This window comes from Acanthopagrus latus, chromosome 17 (genome assembly GCF_904848185.1).
Source record: "Acanthopagrus latus isolate v.2019 chromosome 17, fAcaLat1.1, whole genome shotgun sequence".
NCBI lineage: Eukaryota > Metazoa > Chordata > Actinopteri > Spariformes > Sparidae > Acanthopagrus > Acanthopagrus latus.
This window is the reverse complement of record NC_051055.1, coordinates 10,321,849-10,334,038: the sequence shown is the minus strand read 5'-3', so window position 1 is coordinate 10,334,038 and position 12,190 is coordinate 10,321,849. Positions and strand designations below refer to the sequence as shown.

General features: G+C 38.5%; 1 long non-coding RNA gene across 1 annotated transcript in view; it reads left to right on the top strand.

Moving 5' to 3' along the window:
- Positions 1-1,876: 1,876 nt before the first annotated feature.
- The window catches only part of LOC119005362, a 37,529-nt gene continuing 27,215 nt past the window's right edge, over positions 1,877-12,190 (top strand). Inside the window, exons 1-3 of the long non-coding RNA XR_005070478.1 lie at positions 1,877-2,049; positions 2,441-2,536; positions 7,980-8,129. This is a non-coding gene — a long non-coding RNA (uncharacterized LOC119005362). The remainder of the gene's footprint in view (positions 2,050-2,440; positions 2,537-7,979; positions 8,130-12,190) is intronic.

Here is a 12,190-nt window from a genome sequence, read left to right as displayed (position 1 = left end):
TGATGAAAACCTATTTCGTCAAAGCTAGTGGACCATACCACATCGGTGCCAAATCAATTTTTTGCAAGGAAAACATGAAACATGAATCTTTATATGAAGCTTACCAACTGTGGAAAGTCCATCAAATCACCACATCAGGCCAACGATAATAAAAACAACAGCAAATGAAAATGTATAACCAAAACACCCTTCAAAAAGTAAAGTCAACACCAAAGAAACTAATCATTGAACAAAAGGAGTTAAGTTCATTCAAGTATTTCAACATTGAATGATGTCATCCAGTATAAGATAAATCAGAACTGTACCATCTTGATAAATGTATCTTTAACTGAAGCGTGCCATCAGAACCTACAATGACTCTGTTGAGACAACCTCCATGTTATCTTCTAATGTTTAATTTTACGGTTGCTTGTTTCATACTTCTCCTGCCTTGAGGCTGTATTGCATTCATTACAGATCATGTAGAGAATAACTGGCTTTACATGTAGCCTACTGCGTTGATGTGTGTGATTGTCAATATGGACATATTGCAGTAGAAGGTGAACAGAATTCAGTTTTGCTTATTTCATTATTTACACCTTAGCTATTTGCTATTTTGACATACTCTCTCTGAGAGTGTCTATTGTATAAAGGAACAGCCTCTCTCCTCAAGGCTTGCTGTTGTCTGTTGTTGTAGCTCTTATTTTATTTTTCCCTCACATCAGTCTGTCTCCACCGCTTTCTCTTCCTGATTTGTATCTGCCTCTGAAGCACTGTATAGTATAAAATACTCCTACACACACAGTTTAAACACCCATAAACAAATATGGACACGCATGGAGAGGCATCACAGCTTGTAGGTACATCAGCCCCCGTGAGCCACCATCCACATAAACCCCCTGCTACTGCAGTGGTGATTTATCAGCCAATTAGATGAGTGGACGGGAAAAACATTGCACTCATAAATAAGAAACTGGAAGTCTATTAAAACTGATCAATATAAAAAAATAAAAATGATAAACATTAAAAGTGGCAATAAAGTTTATATATGAGACAAATCAGTCGCCCACTCTAGGCTGAGATGGCACAAGGCGAGATGGAAATAGAGAGGAATTGTGCTGCTTCAAATCCATTTTTTTATCCACTAGGAGCAAAAAAACAAAACAAAAAAACTCCAGCAACAACTACCACATAGTCTTGGTTAATCATGACTTTGTGGGTAACATGGATGTGCACGCAACTCCTTATGTATACTGTGAGAGAAATAGATAAAATAAGAGTACTTAATTAACCCAAATGGGAAATTAAAGCATAATAGAAGCCAAGTTACACATGGATCACTGAACAAAACAAACCCAGGAAAATAGTGCCTGGTTATATTCTGCACAAGTCTTCACACAATATTATACTGAATTACGCTACTGAGTTGCTCATTGGAAATAACCACACAGTGGTTTGGAAGCCTGCTCTGAGTTTTAAGTTTGCTCAGCTTTCACAGTCATCGCATTTATTTTGGCTCATTGACATTATTGCTCTTCTAGAAGTGTAGAACAGTTGTAGAATTTAGGAACAGTACTTGAGTAATAGTACTTTACTGTAATATTTTATTTCATCACTGGTGGTTTGAAATTTTAACAAAAAGAGTTTAATTTTTGCTAGACATGTATGTAGGTCCCAACTATCGGTTTTCAGTCTCCGTGATTTCTAACAATTGGTATCTGTATCGGCCCTGCAAAAGCAAATATCGGTCAAACCCTACAACTAATAATGCTTTTAAAGTTTTTTAAACAAAGCAGCTCATTTTGTTAACACAAGAAAAACACCTTAATTTGCAGTGTTGATTGATTTTCTGAAATGATTATGTAGACTTTTGAGAATGTAAATTCAGACCGCACTCATGCTTTTATATTGAAAGGACAGGGAGCACTGAAAGTAATCTACCTCTAGTTAACTCCGTTTTTATTTTATTTATTTATTTATTTTTACAGGAAGTCATTGCAGTCGGATTAGAGAATGCTGATTAATGGAGCATTAAAAATGTCGTAAACAACTACAAATAACACAAGATTGGTAAGTTCCTTTGTCTCTTTATTTCATGTTTAACTGAAGAAATTAACGCTGCCATTGGGTCAACCAGATTGTTAGCTAACGCTATAGGGAAATGTATGCTAGCATAGTTAATTAGGTACAACTGAGGGTCAGAAAAGGTAACGTCTGCCTCCTAGTTGTCATTTTGACTTAGAGATATAGGAATTTCAAAAGAATAATTACATTGGAAGTTGTTTTGATAACAAATCCCATATTAACCCAATATTAAAATGTTTTAAAATAGTGTTGAGCTAATAAAAAGGGAGCTAACGCTACAGTGTATGATGTTACTTGTCAAAGGAATGGTCAGCTAACTGCTAAATATAACGAGAGGTAAAACGCGACCTAAAATTATTTATAATCCTTTTTGCAGTGTGATTACAGGCCTAACAACACCCCATATTGAAAAAAAGGAGGATTTCCTGTTCTCCTGAGTCTGCCAGCGTGGTGTGAATACAGCAGTTGTCAGGTATTTGTATTTAATTGTATTTTGTGTCAACACACTCACCACCACTAGTGTTAATGCTACAGGTGACTCAAAGGCAGACTCTTGTAGCTACAGACTGTTGCTACAGCTCATACACAGAAGCAGGAACACAGGTGTATTTCATAATGTTAACACAACAGCCAGCAGCACTGCACCATACTGCACCATAAGTTATTTCTTCAGGTGGACAGTCTTTCAGACTTTCACAGTGAAGGAGGAGGGAGGCCCCATGGAAGAAAGAATAGACTGAAGAACGAAAACATAAAAGGGGAGGAAAGTGTAGGTGCAGAAACTTGTTTATGTTGTACCGTTTTTCCAGAAAACCTACACTTCTACTTGGAACATGTGCTTAATCATGAAGATGCTGAGATCAGTGCAGGTTTTGTTGTCTGTCACTTGCACACTTCCATGGACACAAACAACACAAAGAAATGTGTCTGGAATAACTATGTGTTTTTTTTCTTATTCTGGTAACTGAGGATAATATCTGAACTCAACTCCACCTGTAATTTCTTTCCTCTCTGTTTGTATTGCTGGCTTTATTCCCCACATTATACCAAAATAGGAAAAACACATTTCTGAAATTGTCTTATAGTTTACCCTTACAATCCCAAGAATTACTAGTTTTTGATTATGTTAACTGTTTTGTTTTTGCATTAACAACTGAGTGTTATGCTTAATTTTGTGTAGCAGCCAAAGGTCTGTTTTACTTAACATTTAGCCAGAGACAATAATGCATAAAAAAACAACAACTAGAGGTATTTCTTCCTTCTGGAAGTTATTATTATGACAATCATTTGTCTTCTGTTGTAAATTGGGCTGGCACTTTATAGTACTTTACAAGAACACTTATCACATTCACCCATTCAGATACTGGTTGCAGATAGTAGCATGCTCATCGCGAGTGATACAGCGCTCCCTCATCCAAAGCGTGTTTTAGTTTTTTTTTACTTTGCCCTTTTGACTGAATTGTAACCCTGCACTGCATTCAGCAGCTCACCCCATTTTCACATGTACAGTTTTTTTTGTCCACCTCATTAAATTGGAATTCTGCAAGATTGCAACACTGCATTCATGGTGCGTTCTCTCTTTACATGTGCAGCCCACACTACTGCCACCACCACTGCACCGTCTGAGCCAAAGGACTCCATGCTTTTCATAACTGGAGTGAATATATTTTATATTTTTTATTATATGAATGTTAATGTATGTTAATCAGTGGGTAGTATCCCTGGGCAAAGTTAAGATAAATCCCTGTATTTCCATGCTATCCAGGTTATTTCACCATAATTTCCATGAATATCTGTTAAATCCCATTGAAAGTTTGAACATTTCCAGAATTTTTCAACCAAATTTTCCAGGCACCAGCAAAATGGTCATCATGCCACCATATAATTTGCATTTACATTTAGGCATTTAGAAGACACTTTTGTCCAAAGTGACTTACAGTAAGTACATTTCTCACAAGAGAGAAACCATGACATAGTGCCGTCAATAAAGTAAGAAAGAAAAAATAGGGGGCGTCGTTTAGCTCAGTTGGTAGAGCTGGCCTTTGTCGCGTGTCACTCCCCCTCTCTCTCATCCTGTTTCATATCTATCTCCAGCTGTTCTATCAATAAAGCCGATAAAAGGCCACAAAAAATATTTTTAAAAAGAAAGAAAAAATAGAAACATTTTCAAGGCCTCGTCTGAGAATAGCTGCTGCTGTTTATCAAGGATACCTTAAGCACACAAGTTGTGATTTAAGTGGTAAGGGTTCGAACATACAAGTGCATTCATTTTTTTTTTGTGGGGGGTGGGTTCATTTTTCCATAGGGATCAGTTACAGTTTGTGAAAACAGAAAATAAAAAGGCAAGTAAAGTATGAATGCGTTGCATACCTATTTTATAATGGTCACATAACATGTCCGATAAGGCCCAGACATCTCATGACGTTCTCATTACTCACACATATCTCACACTCCAGAGCCGTCACTACCCTCTCAGCATGCCTTCCTGTCTGCTCATGAGGTTTAGGGCTGTTTGTACCCATCACAGTTTCTCTTCTCCCTCGCCCTCTCTCCCCATACAACATACCAGTGGAGTCAAAGTATCATACCAACACCTCACACACTGAAGTCACACACGTGTACACACACGCACGCACGCACACACACACACACACACACACACACACACACACACACACACACACACACACACACACACACACACACACACACACACACACACTCTGTGGTGACTCTGAATGGCTAGCCTCTGGAGTTTAAATAGACACACCTCTTATGGCATATCAGCTGACAGCCAGCCAAGCTGACACTGAGCAGTAATTCACCATCACTGTACCAAGACTATAGGCTTCGTGGTCTTCTTACAGCTGTAGAGACAGTGAGGACAAGCTGTTAACATTTTGTGAGCTGTGAATTAAACATCTGCTACTTGTTATATAGTCTGAAATCTATATGGGACTTTGAATTAACAAACATTAATTCTCACACAATGCTTATTAAAGTACAACAGAAGATGCACTGCTCTGACACAAAGGAACAGATAAATGCACCCTGTAAATTTGCCATTTCTTAGTGCTATACCTCCGGCTGTAATTACCAGGTGTTGCTGTCCTCCCAGAATAGCCACCAGTGATGTTTCCCTGTTCCTCAGTGTATCTGAGGAGCAACTGCTATACAAAGGCACTAATACAATCAGCCACCTGTTTGTTTTTATGACTTTTCTCTCAAGGAGAGGTGGATGAATATTAGAAATGCAAGGCCTTCATGTTGCAAGATACCAACCCAGTCGAGCAACTTTCCAAAGAAGTAGGCTGCAGTGGTTACACAACATAATCATACTGTCAGAGATATTTCTGGATTCTGCCTTGTCTCAGTCCTACTCTCCTGTTGGAAAATGACAAAAAAACCAAACATTTTCCACACTGAGGCTTATGATAAGTAATGACCTCAAGGCAGAAAGGAAGGAGCATTTGTTTATACTGTAAGTGTAGAAATCTGTCTATATCACTTACAGACGCTAAAGAACGCTGAATCTAATTATGTATGTACAGCAGTTAAAACACTTTAATCTCTTTTGTCTAGTGCTGAATGCAGTCATCTGTACATCCCCAACAACTAAGCAGCTATCTTCTCCACTCGTAGAGGAAGAGAGACAGGGATGTGGTGGGAATCTCTAGCCACCTCATGATTCGTTTTGATTCCGACTTAGGAAGGTACATTCTGCCTGGTCTTAAAAAATAGTTACGAAATTCATAATGTTGATTGATTATTGACATCCCTAGTAAGAGAACTGCGAGCCATGACTAAGGTATTTCTGTACCATATGATAGACCACTCTCTTCCTTAATAGTTCATTATAACATCACAAAAAATACATTGAGAATGAGACTCAAATAGTAATGGTGAATAAGCGTTGAATCTACAAGGTGCGAAATATGACTTCTGTTGAACTGCATTTGTTAATCATATCAGTGGTTCTCCTTGAGTGGGTGTTTGGTCAAATGATATTTGTCAGTTGGTTTCTTACAGCTAATACATTTATTCATAGTTCAGTGCAGAATTTAACCTCTTCTGTGTTCACCACCTCTGCAACAGATTGATGTGTTATGCATGATCAGGCAGCATGCATTCATTATATTCTCATTTACTTTGTAACAGAGCGCTAAAAAAGATCCAGAAGATTTGCACTGACTTTGCAAGATCACACATATCTAATTCTCTTAACATTGCTAAACATTGCTGGTCTTCAGAATCAGCTAATCTTTTTGGCCCCATGAAAATTGTAAGAAAAAGGCACCAAACAGACTCATCACTGTTCTTGCAGTTTCCACATACACTCACAAACGATGCACTAATTCATTTTTAGGAATTATGGCAGCATACATTCATTCCACTGCATATATGATAGACATGGGATGCTATGAGTATCTCTGGCCAAAATGATTGCGATTCACATTGCTATCCAGATAATCATCAAAATATGTTTGAAACTATTAAAATGGCATTTTGACAGAATGATAACCATTTAGAAATATCACAGTATCACAGTGTTACACAATTATTATTATTCATTCATCAGTTGTAATAACCCTTAAAAAAACTATATATATATATATAGATCTATATCTATCTATCTATATCTATAGATAGATATAGATATAGAAAATAAAGGTTGCTGAATAGGACTTTGCAAAAGTTTCAACAGATTCGACTGACCAGCTTTCACACTGTGTGTCAGGCACAGCCGTGCCATTGCTGTGCCATATTCGATGTTGTTTTGAATGTTCTCAGTCTGAGCAGCATATGTTTGCACCCATTTGCAGGGTAAATAGTGGCATTCACACAATTCTACCAGCTACACTGGATGCTCGTGTTTCAGCGGGCTAACGCGTAGTGTAGCTGGAATCATTGCATTGCAATGCAGAGATCAACTGTGAGAGCCCTGAACAGCATCACCTCTGCTGCTCTAAAGACATGGTATCATAGAAATGAGTGAGAAGGCACTGACGCAGTGCTGCTGCCAGTCTGAACGCGGCCTAAAGAAAAACAGAACGGCTGGTTTGTGTTTAACCTTGGTCTCAATGTCACTCACCAGCCTCATGCTTCTCCACAACCCAGCAGCCCTCCCCTCTTCCTCCAGCCCACACCACCACCACCACGAGCCCCCACCCTCAGTTGGTGTGTTTGAGCTTCTCGGCAGGGGGCCTGCAGTTCCAGAGATATGTGGGGGTGGTGTGTGTGTGTGTGTGTGTGTGTGTGTGTGTGTGTGTGTGTGTGTGTGTGTGTGTGTGTGTGTGTGTGTGTGTGTGTGTGCACGCATGTGTGTAGCCTTTCGGCTTCTCCCTGGATGTGCTAATGTGATAATTGAGTATTCCAAGTTCTGCCTGCAACTGTGTCATGATGCAAACACACACTCACACACACACACACACACACACACACACACACACACACACACACACACACACAGCTAGTTTGTCTCAGAATATCTTCCTCACGTTTTGATGACATTCTTCAGCCTCAGCTGTGTTGAATAGTTAGTGATAAAACAAGCAGAGATTAGTCTGTTCTTTATTTCTTGCCTTTGTGTGATAGATATGTATGTGGCATCATGTAGAATTAGCTATGCATTTTATTGTTGTTTATTTGCTTGCCAATCCTGTAGCCAAAACGTGCAAGCAGATTATTTAACGGTAGTTTTGAGCATTTCTTATGAGTTTTCTGTAAATAAAACAGTTTCAAAATCCCATTTCAATCTCTTATTATTTAATGATTTCTGTATTGTTAAATGTAATAATTAAGTCTAGAAAAACACAACGGAACAGACAAGCTTGAGAAGACTGCTCGCCTACAAATAGAACATAATGTGCTCTCTCCCGCTGTTTCTCCCATCTTCATGGACTGTCTCACTGCAGGAAGATAAAGCAGAAAGGCGTCTCAAGAATCCCTTTCAAAGAGCCACCAGTGCGCCCGGGGACCGGTGAGCAGCATCCAGAGACCAGCACTCGTCCCCTGCCCAGAGTCTGAGGAGCAGCGAACTGAAGAGTTGATGCGTTCAGAAGCCAGTAGGTCATAGCTGTACTTCGAGGCTCCAGGCAAACACATCACAGACAAACCAGAAAGGCACTCTGGCTTTCAATATTGATCACTTCTCACACATTCACAAACACACACACACACACACACGCGCACACACACACACACACACACACACACACACACACACACACACACACACACACCACATGTCAGAGAAATCAATGAACAGACAAATTTACACTGGCTGTGAACCAAGTAATTCTCGTATTATTTGTGATTTTTGAGTTTATGTGAGATCGAGTGTATATGCATGTCTGAAAAACAAGAGGAGAGAGTTGAAAAGTTGAATCCAGAAAGTTCTGTGAACATTTTTCAACGAACGATTGTTTGGGGGGGTGGACTATATAGAGAGGAGGAGAGGAGGCGTAAAGGAGGCGTTGACGAGGCGTTGTCGGGAGGAGAAGAGAGGAGGGGATTAGGGTTGGCGGTTCGCTGTCGAACCAGCATCGATACAACGGCAGCATTTGCCTAATCCCCTGGTAATGGGAGCTTAGCAGCCTCCTCGGACACACAAACACTCCCACTGCCTCCACCTCCGCTCTGCTCCTCTCTTCTCCTTTCCTGCCCTCTTCCCTACTCATTTACATAACATTAGAAACATTAAGGCGGCTCCAACAAGGCCCCATTATGTACGTGTTGGTTTTGGGTCCCATTGCGTCGGCCTCAAGGCTTTGGAGAGGAGAGGAGCAGAATGAGTCAGGACATCACAGAGGCTTGTCCACTGTTTTGTCTGCTGGAGATGGTTTGTGTGCCTCTAAAGGACTTATTGAAAGGAGAGAGAGGCAGAAAGAGAGGAGGAGAAAGTGATTAATGGTTTTCTGAGAGTGCAGAGCTAGTGATCTGATCGCAGATGTGTGTCTAAAACATCAGCTGCAACATCCCGAAAAATACACAGGCTTCAGTTAAGATTGGTGCTGTCTGCTTTTTTGATAATTAATTAGGCTGGAGTAACATTAGAAGCACCGTGGCAATGATGTTTCATGGACGGCTCCTGGCACCGGAGTTGTTTTCCGGAGTTCAGACATCAAGGTGACAGAACTGACAAACAGAGCTGAGCTTTTCACCTAGCAAAGTCACTGTTAAGATTCTTAACAAATCCACACATTTATTACTGTGAAAATATTCAATTTACAATTGAAGGCAGTAGCTTTTAACATAGTTTCAAGATCTATGCTGATAGATGTGATGATATACTGTGTGAAAATGCTGCAAAACTGCTATTTTTGAAAAATAGGAACAATCATTACACTGTTGATGCAAAACTTTCAACTTTCTGTGAAAGATTAACAAAAACACAACCTATAAAATGTATCTGTTTTACCCATTGGCCAATTAGAATGTTTATCATTTATAGCAATACAATTAATTGTGCCAATCAGAAATATACTAGATAATAACGTATGCTATGATATTTGAAATGGAAATAATTATATAACAGTATATATATTTTTAAATTTGCTAATTCTGAATATCATTTTCAAAATTCTAATTTCAGTCTGAGGCCCTTCATACAAGGAATTGTGGCCCTCTGAGTCCAACATTTCCTTTATTTTATTGCCCAAATCTATAGATTAAACTGGGGATGCAGGAATAGTTCCAGTAGAGGTGAACTCTCTACATCATGTTCCACAGCAATATCATTTCATAATAAATACACCACAAATAATAGAAATAGACTTAGGGCACAGACATCATCTCAACAGCTTTGTCACACTTTTTTTTTATAACTGCTTAGCCTGTGTATATATTCTGAATCATTAAAATATGAGCCATTTAATTAATCAGAAGTTTATATAAATTAAATGCAATCCAGACAAAATTTATACTGCACGCATTTACCCTCCTCTGGATCATCATCATACAAAATGAATAAAAATAGCAGCTACAGTTTTCCTTTAAATAGTTTTGCATAAAACATAAAATATCTTACATTGAGCTGTAGTGATTTGTGAATCAAATTTCAGTGTTTTGAGGAAATTTTAAGAAATATTTCTTAAAAATGTGCCTAATGTTATTAAATGATAGTATTAACAAGCAACTAGTTAAAAGCATCAGTCAGCTGTGTCTGAGATTGAAAGCGAATATGCTTTAACACAGACGGACAAACTGCAGTGTCACAACACCAAAGACCTCATGTATTTGTGAAAGTGACAACACAGCCTGCAATTAATCCTCAAACTACACACAAACTCATAACTGCAACAGCAACAGTGCTCGATGTTTCGCTGCTTTTTATAACTTTCTTCTCTTCTTCGCTTTCATTTAGTCCTGCAGAAGCTGAGTTTTCAGTCGGCTTCAAAGCTCTGTGCCGAGCTCGGTTGGGGGCCTTCAAAGCCCCCTGTCTGTCGGCAGGTTTAGGCACAGAGAAAGCTTCTTGTTCTTTAAGGATTTGGCTCACAAATAACGCCCAGCCAGGGCCAAGGCAGCTAGCTTGCACCCTGACAGGATAGTAGACAGACTTCTGCATTTTAGTGATGTGTTTTGGGGGCTATTCCTGCATCTAACTGAGTGAGTACCTGCATGGTTTAGTTTTGTTCTACTCTGTTCTGATGTTTTCTTTGCTGTCCTCTTAGAGATGTTGCTGCAGAACATTTTCTTGTGAATGTTTGCAGTTACTGGAAGCTGTTTGCTTGAGACTAAAGAAACACATCTAAAATTAGTTTCTAATTTCAAAATATTTTCTTATTGCATTATTACTCGGTGTTATTGGTACATAAGTGCACTAATAATAAAAACTAGCTGTTAGTGCATATCTTATAACAAAATTATCTTTGTGCTCTAATGGATATTATTTTTATGAATCTGAATCTGAATTTGATTTTTTTTTTTTTTTTTTTTGGAGTATAGTGTACCAGTATTGACCAACATATTAATTTTAAGATCAGTGTTTTTTGGCTTCATAGTTTTTTTGGACATGAGGTTTCAAAATAACTCCCAAAGTAATTAAACACTTTCTGACATTGTAACATTGTGGTAATTACTTTATACACTCTGTCCTCCTGAGTTAAAAGCGTGTAGCATTGTGATGATAGCTGATGTTAAATTATTGGCATCAGATAACTGAAATGACATCAACACTTTCATTTGCTATGTATCATAGTGTTTATATATTTGCCTTTGACCTTTGATGCCTCAGTCTCTGTCAAATGGATACCTACACAGAGGCAAAATAACAGGTTTCATCATTACATACCATGAGAAGGGAGGAGACAAACTTGCTGTGGCCAATCATTGTCAGATTCAAGTTCTGATAGAAACTATTATTTTTAAGAGGAAGATTTCTTCCAGGCAAACATGTAAATAATTAATGCAAAAAGTATATAAAGAAGTACAGATAATATCTATTTTTATGTTAACTCAATTTTTAACTTGAATTTTAACCAGAAAATTATTTGCAGTCTAAAATATTATTCTGGTGCATTTGCATTTAGTCAGTTTTGTATTACTTTGCAGGGTTTGTACATTTATATCATTTTTTTTTGTTGCCGTTAATGATAACATATTCCCCATATAGAAAATAATATATAATCACATGTAAGTGCAGTACAGGAAGATAACTTAAGAAGCTGGCAATGAGTGTGTGTGTGTGTGTGTGTATGTGTGTGTGTGTGTGTGTGTGTGTGTGTGTGTGTGTGTGTGTGGGCGTGTGGGCGTGTGGGTGTAGTTGTGATGCTGTAGATCTTAGTGCTGTGTGTTTGTTGTCTCTTGTGTGCATTACTATGCCGTGCCCTCTACTGCAGAGGTTAATGAAACAAGACTACATCTGTTCGTGTAACCTTACCTACACTGTAGATATAAGGTCAAGGCAGTCGATTACACAACAATGTTAAACACTTGAAAATTGACACAGATACACAAGGATCACCAATTTTCTTTTTAGCGCAGTAAGAAGATTGATGACATTTGATCAGATTTAATGAGTGAAAAGAGCTGTGAGTTTATAAAGTCTGCCTGTAGAGAAGAATATTAGCAGGAGCAACAGGAGAGGTGATCTTAGGGATTGATAACCTACTGGTTGTGTTCTTGA